This window comes from Hemiscyllium ocellatum, chromosome 22 (genome assembly GCF_020745735.1).
Source record: "Hemiscyllium ocellatum isolate sHemOce1 chromosome 22, sHemOce1.pat.X.cur, whole genome shotgun sequence".
Classification (NCBI taxonomy): domain Eukaryota; kingdom Metazoa; phylum Chordata; class Chondrichthyes; order Orectolobiformes; family Hemiscylliidae; genus Hemiscyllium; species Hemiscyllium ocellatum.
The window spans coordinates 14,223,046-14,231,715 of record NC_083422.1 but is presented as its reverse complement, the minus strand read 5'-3'; positions in this window follow the sequence as shown (position 1 = coordinate 14,231,715).

Genomic DNA, 8,670 nt, shown 5'->3' with positions numbered 1-8,670 from the left:
GGGGAAGAGGGTAGCTGATATGCAGTGTGCAGGGTTGAAGAAAGCTACTGAGATGGGGTGGAGAAAAGCCACGCAATTATCTAAATCTGAGGAGAGTTTTAAATGGTCATCAGTGTAGTTCGGCAAATGCTGAAGTGTTGGATGAGCATTATTGTACACAGGTATGAATGGGTTAATACTGAGGAATGAACTGAAAATGTGTTGCTGGAAAAGCGCAGCAGGTTAGGCAGCATCCAAGGGGCAGGAGATTCGACGTTTCGGGCATAAGCCCTTCTTCAGGAATGCCAAGAGCACCATCTCGTGATGTTATATGGACATATGGGCAGAACTGCTTAGGATCCTGAAGGAGTGAAACCTAACATCTGAAACTCCTGAAGGTGTCCTTAACAATGTTTGCCACGCCAATTTAATCTGTTGGTAGTTCTAATATATAACAAAAGCTTTTTTTAATGCTTTCACGGGACATGGATGTCACAAGCTACAAGAAGCTGATTGACCTTAAAACAGCGTGTGGGCCCTGCAGGCATTTTCACTAATAACTTCCACAAGCCAATGTTCTGATTTGAAAGAGAGAGCCTCTTGATGATGTTCAGCCTTTTAGCTGCTGCAGGAATTTCAATCCTACGTCTACACGACCCCAGTGAAAGGGAATTCCAGTAACTTTGTCTTTCATTGAACATCTTTGATTGATCTGATTCCAGAAACCACAGCAGAGGTTTTATGCTCTGGTGGAGGTTTGGACTCCAACCATTGATAACTGAGAAAAAAAATACAACAAAGTTGTCAGGATCTTCTTAAAATGAGACCTCTGAATAATGGATCAGCAAATAAGTAGAATATTGGAGATTGCATCTGACTTGTCATAAACTATTCAAAGAAATTCAGGATGTCGCTTTGATAGGATTGGTTCACATTGTTCCCAAGTTAGTGTTTCTTGGTATGTTAACATACTTTCTACATTCCCGAATACTAAGCAATATTTGCCTGTGTCCCTCTGTGATCATTTCATCAAAGGCTGTGCTAGATAGTTTGCATAATTGAGAGAGCAAAACCACACTCACAAAAGATTCTAGTCTAAGTTAAATGTCTGTGGGAAGAATGGCACCAGAAATTATATTTTCCTTTTTTGGGAAAATGTTTTTTTTTCAGTCTGTCCTTTAACATTCCACTTTCTGTTTTACTGAAAGGAATGGGGTTAGTCTTGTTGTTTAAACTGATTTGGGAACAACAGATTTATCTTGTCATGTTTTCTGTATTGTCTCTACTTCAGTCAATGATGGAAAGAAAATTTGAATAACTCCTCAATCACAGTGGTAACTCATACTCTCTTGACTATCATTGAGTATTCTGTGATAGAATCCATGGGTGAAAGACCATTAGTGAGAGAACTACTAGAGGAGGAAATGGACTGTTAATCCAGATAATGTTCTGGGGACCAAGGTTCAATTTCTACCATGGCAGATGGTGGAATTTGAATTTAATGAAAATCTGGAATTAAGAATGTAATGATGTACATGTCCTTGGGATGGCACAGGGGCTAGCACTGCTGCCTTACAGCACCAGGGACCCGGGTTCAATTCCAGCCTTGAGCAACTGTCTGTGTGGAGTTTGCACATTCTTCTCATGTCTCTGTGGGTTTCCTCCAGGTGCTCTGGTTCCTTCCCACAATCCAAAGACGTGCAGTTTAGGTGAATTGGCCGTACTAAATTGCCCACAGTGTGCAGAAAATGTATAGGTTAGGTGCATGAGTCAGGAGCAAATGTAAGGGAATGGGTCTGGGTGGGACACTCTTCGGAGGGTTGGTGTGGACTGCACAGTTAGGATTCTAATTCTGAAACCATTGCCAATTGTCAGAAAGAGCCACCTGATCCACTTATGTCATTTAATTTAGTTTAGTTTCCTTTACAAAAGGAAGAGGCTCTGGTGGTAAATGGAGCTCAGCAGAAATGGTGTAGGACGAAGGGTCATGGGGCAGCCTGAATAGTGAAATGATAACTTCGGTAGAGAATGGGGGTACTTGGTGGCTGACAGGGGAGGATAGAATGTAAACCTTTGCGGGCAAACAATGGATGACTGTATGCATCAAATAACTGTCATGACAAATCTCTGAAACCAACAGGACAATGACATGAATCAACCATATGACCATGAGCAAGAAGAGCAGAAGTTAGCCACTTGACCCATTGAGTCCGCTCCACCATTTAATAAGATCATCGTAACCCCCAGGATATAGATTAGATTATTTACAGTGTGGAAATTGGCTCTTCGGCCCAACAGCCCACACCGACCCTCCAAAGAGCAACCCACCTAGACCCATTCCCCTACATTTACCCCTTCACCTAACACTTTAGGTAATTTAGCATGGCCAATTCACCAAACCTGCACATCTTTGGATTGTGGGAGGAAACTGGATTACCCGGAGGAAACCCACGCAGACACGGGGAGAATTTGCAAACTCCACACATACAGCTGCCCAAGATGGGAATTGAACCCTGTTCTCTGGCACTGTGAGGCAGTAGTGCTAACCACTGAGTCACCATGCGGGAATTCAGGGATGATAACATCATTGAATTTTAATAGATTGTCTCTTATTGGTGATGGTCATAGCCTGGAATTTATGTGATCATTGTCAGCCCAAGTCTGGATATTGTCCCATTCTTGGCGCATTTGGACATTACATCTTCAATATCTGAGGAGTCCTGAATGGTGCTGAACATTGTACAATCATTGGTGAACATCCCCACTTCTGATCTTATGTTGGAGGGAAGGTCATTGATGAAACAGCTGATAAATTGATAAGTCAACCACTGTGCTACTGTACAGAACAGTTGTCACCATGACATTAATGCACTGCATTATGTATTAAGAGACACAAAAAATGCAAGACAATTTTAATCAACAATGCTTCAGCAACTTCCCCTGGTTTCAATGCAAGGATAGGAAAACAAGTGCTAATGTCCTTCCTATAGCCTTCTCCACAAGCATTCAAGCAAAATTCCTACAAAATCAACTTTGACGGATTGACACTGTGTTCAAATGTCTAAAAGCATCTCCACCAGGTCCTGGTTTCCAAATCTCAGATGGCCAATGTTCCAAGAGAGGCCAAAGAAAACATTTCAAATTCATCGTGAAGTTCCTTTTGAAGCAGACGGCATTGACATTCATAACTGGAAGGAGACTGCTACCAGTCATTCAACCTGTCCATCAAGCTGCATCACACTTTGCCTGCTCCGTCAGGTAATGCTGATCTTATATTGGTCTCAATTCCACTTTCCTGCCTGTTTCCTTTAACCCTCTCATTATTAATTAAAAATCTGACTGCCTCCTCCAAAGCAAACTCAATGTCCCAGCGTGCAATGTCCTGTGAGGTAGTGATTTCGACAGATACATGCTACTTTGAGTGGAGTAATTCCTCTTCATTACTGTTTCAAATCTGACACCCTTTAGTCTAGAACTATGATCTGGTGTTCTAGATTACGCCAGAGAGCAATCATCTGCTGTACATGCAGTCATAACGCTGTACAACATGGAAACAAACCATCCATGCCATCCATGCCAACCAGCCATTGAAAATAAATCTAGTCCCATTTGCCCATATCTAGAAGGAAAACCAGCTGATTTTGCACTCCAAGGGACATCCTGGTCTCATGTGTTGACAAAATGGTGGGTTGAAAATGAACCTCTATTGTCACATGAAGACCTAGGGGAGAGACCTTCAGCCTTGAGTAGATGTCATCTGGAATTAAGGAATATTCAATAAGTGTCTGCACGTAATCATCACTCATCGGTGGTTCGGAAGTGAAGCTATCTCAGTAAAATAGATGAAATTGGACACGCTGTAAAGAAGCATTCTATGGAATATAAAAGCTTGTGGATTTATTTCTTGATCTTCTCCCAACCCCTATTTAGAGATGACAGGAGATTTATTTTATATCAGGTGTAAATTGATATTAATGGAAAACAAAAAGGTCAGCAAGTTTGGGACATCTAAAATTAGGCTTTTCTGATTTTGTTAAGCACGTGCAGCTAACGCTGGGGAATATTCAGGTTAAATTGAATCATACTGAACTTTCAGCTGAGCAGCATGTGTCCATGATGTGAAGAAATACTGTTATATCCACAAGGACTTGCTCCAGCGCTCGGTTCACCTGTGAGAGTAAACTGACCACAACGACTAAACAAAAACAATGGGAATAATTTGCCAAGACAGCTTGACTTGTGCAGTAAAAAATGTTCCTGTGTGTGAATGATCACAGGATGTATATTGGCCAAAGCAGGAATGGGAGGAATTAAACAAAATATACATGGCTTGCACTAGAAGATGGTGGTGAATTACATTGTTTATGACCAATCCCTGGGTGAAGTCCCGCAATTTGATAGGAATCCAAATGGGACACCCAAAATAGTTCTGGGCAAGGAGAGAGGAACTGAATCTCTTTGTTACTGAGCCACCCTCTCAGCTGGTCAGAACAAGGTCTATTAGAAAGGATCCCTTTCCTTTTGGCTACCTTCCTTCCAAATCAAATGTATTCATGTTTTATAAGAAATCTTTCTTGAGTCAATGAAAGAGTGATTCTATTAGTTAGTAAGCATGAGAAAGCAGACAATAACACATATAGTGCGTTAGAAGTGAATCCAAAATGAAAAGGATCAGTCTTTGAGGCATTGGTGACAGAATACAGTAGACATCGGAATCATTACAGTGGTTGTTACCAGTCTCAATGGTGTTGAGTAGTTGATTTTGGGTTTCTTGACTTTTCTGCAGGTGGACTGAATTCTGTTTACCCCCAGCTTGTTTTCAGTGGTGCCAGGTGGCCACATGCAGAATGAGTTAATACATCTTCCCTTTCTTTATCTGTAGTGCAGGGTGTTAATGACAGTTTGGAAGCTATGAACATTGCAAGACACTAGTGCATGTGTGAGGAAATCAGACAGCTAACACTGACAGACCAGGAGTTGCAGGTGTTTTGTTTCTCATTTTGTATATCCCTGGAAGAATAAAACAAAAAAACATGCCCACAGGGATTGGGTGTCTTATCTCTTCCATTTTAACCTTTTTGCTTGAAGTTTCCCTGACTCTGTACAGCTGCAGAGGTCACGTTCGATGGATTCACACAGGAGTCTGCCAGACAGCTATGGTCATCTTAACTGGAGTAGACTTCTTTTAATTTAGATTAGAGTGGTGCTGGAAAAGCACAGCAGGCCAGGCAGCATCCGAGGAGCAGGAAAATCAACGTTTCAGGCAAAAGCCCTTCATCAGGAATGAAGGAAGGAAGCCTCAGGGGTGGAGTGATAAATGGGAGGGGGGTGAGGCTGGGGAGAAGGTAGCCGAGAGTACAATAGGTGGATGGAGGTGGAGATCAAGGTGATAGGTCAGAGGTGAGGGTGGAGTGGATGGGTGGGAAGGAAGATTGGCAGATAGGACATGTAATGAGGATGCTGCTGAGCTGGAAGGCTGGAACTGGGGTAAGGTCGGGGGGGGAGGGGAAATGAGGAAACTGGTGAAGTCCACTTTGATGCACTGGGGCTGAAGTGTTCCGAGGCAGAAGATGAGATCTTCTTCCTCCTGGCGCCGGGTGGTGAGGGAGTGGCGGTGGAGGAGGCCCAGGATCCCACTCGGCAGAGTTGAAATGTTGGGTCACAGGGCGGTGGGGTTGATTGGTGCAGATGTCTTGGAGATGTTCCCTAAAGTGCTCTGTGAGAAGGCGTCCAGTCTCCCCAATGCAGAGAAGACCGCATTGAGAGCTACGGTTACAATAAATGACATTGGTGGATGTGCAGGTAAATCTTTGATGGATGTGGAAGGCTCCTTTGGGGCCTTGGATAGAGGTGAGGGAGGAGGTGTGGGAGCAGGTTTCGCAATTCCTATTGGAAGGGGAAGGTGCCAGGAGGGGAGGGTGGGTTATTGGGGGGGCGTGGACCTGACCAGATGGTCACGGAGGGAAGGGTCCGTTTGGAGGTGGTGGAAATGTCGGCAGATGATGCAATTTATTGGTACTGCGAGGTAGTGATTTCCACAGATACATGCTACTTTGAGTGGAGTAATTCCTCCTAATTATTATTTTAAATCTGACACCCTTTAGTCTAGAACTATGATCTGGTGTTCTAGATTACGCCAGAGAGCAATCATCTGCTGTACATGCAGTCATAACGCTGTACAAACAACATGGAAACAAACCATCCATGCCATCCACGCCAACCAGCCATTGAAAATAAATCTAGTCCCATTTGCCCATATCTAGAAGGAAAACCAGCTGATTTTGCACTCCAAGGGACATCCTGGTCCCATGTGTTGACAAAATGGTGGGTTGAAAATGAACCTCTATTGTCACATGAAGACCTAGGGGAGAAATCTTCAGCCTTGAGTAGATGTCATCTGGAATTAAGGAACATTTGATAAGTGTCTGCACGTAATCATCACTCATCGGTGGTTCGGAAGTGAAGCTATCTCAGTAAAATAGATTAAATTAGACACGCTGTAAGGAAGCCTTCTATGGAACATAAAAGCTTCCATAGAAGGTTGGTAGGGTGGAAGGTGAGGACCCGGGGGGTTCTGTCCTTCCTGCGGTTGGAGGGGTGGGTTTGAGGGTGGAGGTGTGGGACGTGGATGAGATACACAGGTCAGAATGAGAAAGGTCGGTATGTCTGTAAGTACATTAGGATCCTGATCTGTTACCAAAATACCTTATTTCTGTAAAGTCTAATCTGCTGTTCATCCCTAATGAACGATACTGTGACATTAGAAAGGGCCTTAACTCTCACCTCACGTGTACGAAGTATTTAGCACTAGCAGAGTTGCATATTTAGATTACATTTAAAAAAATGGGAGACTGATTGAAGATAGTTTGGACATCTTACAAGTTCAAGAGGAAAACATTTGCTCCTTTTGTTGTTTCCGTTCCTATTGCTATTAATTTTCCTTGAATTAATAGGATTGAAGAAGAAACAAAATTCAGGCAAAACATAAATCTCACTTTTTAAAATACTGAGATCAGCTTATTTTCTAATTCATTCAGACCTATCCTTATTTAGTCAAATGCTTTAGGTTTTCCCGCCATTTCGGATGTTTGCAAGTCCTGAGCTTCCCCAGTCATGTTCAGAGAGGTTCTTCATAGATTTCGAAGGAAACCAGCTAGTGTGTCCCAACACATTTCTTTCATTTATCTGTGTTTAGTTTGTATATCCGAGAACAAATATCATGAGTTTTTAAAAAAAAACTTTTACTCCTCCTGTCCACCATTGCGATTTGCACCAATTATTGGAAGTCATCATAGCATCAGTTCAACGCAGAGGACTAGTGAGTGAATTAAGAAAATTGCACATACTCATGGCCTTTGATTTATCAAAGAGAAATGAATACCTAAGAAGCAGGAACGTGCATTAGACAATAGATATAGTAAAAGGAGAGGTTTTGAGGTGGCTTTTGGGGATGGATTGGACAGTACCAAAGGGGTTCATATTGGGTTATGAATAGTAGTGACAAGGTGGATGAAGGTGCTGCCATTAAGGCAGGAGTAGAGGAAGCACATGAAAGGAGAATGAATCAAACCATCAGCTCATGTGACTTGGCTTTTGAGGCTGTTAATAAAGACTTACAATAGCTTGCCAACATCTCTGTCTCAGGCTTGCTGCAGTGCTCCAGTAAAGCTGAGTGTAGGCTGGAAGAACAGCACCTTTTCCTCTTGGGAACTCTACAGCCTTTCATACTCAGTATTGAGTTCAACAATTTTAGGGGTTGAGCCCATATCCTTACCCCAGCCCCCACATCCCAGTCTTTGTTAACATATGGGTTGCTACCACACACAACCCACCGTCAGCCACTAATAGCCTCATTAGCAGCTATTCTTCCTCCCAAATTGAACTTCAACTCCTCCTTCTTCTGTTGAAATGCTTTCTTTCTCTTTGGGGGCTATCTCCACTTACTGTTTACTCTTCCCCAACTCCCCCCCGCTCCCCCCCCCCCCCCCATTCCAATCCCATCTTCTGCATTAAAATTAGATTTATACCAACAAAATGTTAACCCTGATTTCTCTCTGCAGATGCTGCCAGACCTGCTGAGTTTTATTCGCAATTTCTGTTTTTGTTTTGATTTCTGGCATCCACAATTCTTATAGTTTTTGGTTTGCATTTCTATAGTGTCTTTCAGGTCTTCAGGATATTCGACAGTGCTGTAAAGCCAAGAAAATATTTCTTGAAGTGCAATCCCTATTGAAATGTGGAAAATTGGGCAGCCAGTTTGCATAAAATTTCCTTCCAGTAGCGGAGATAGTATGGTTTTAGTTAGGGAAAAAATATTGGCAAATACATTAGAGACTAATTGGTTTCGCTGGCCTCTTTCTCTTCTGCATTAGTGGCAGAACCTTCAGCTATCTTGTTACTACCATCTCTAAAACCATACACTTTGATACTTTAAACCCATTGGCTGGCATGGTGGCTCAGCAGTTAGCACTGCTGCCTCACAGCGCCAGGGACCCTAGTTCGATTCCAGCCTGCCCTGTGTGGAGTTTGCACATTCTCCCCACGTCTGCTTGGGTTTCCTTCAGGTGCTCCGATTTCCTGTCACTGTCCAAAGATATGTAGGTTAGGTGAATTGGCTATGCTAAATTTCTCATAGTGTTCAGGGATGTGTAGATTTGGTGTATTAGTCAGGGGTAAAAATAGGATAGGGAG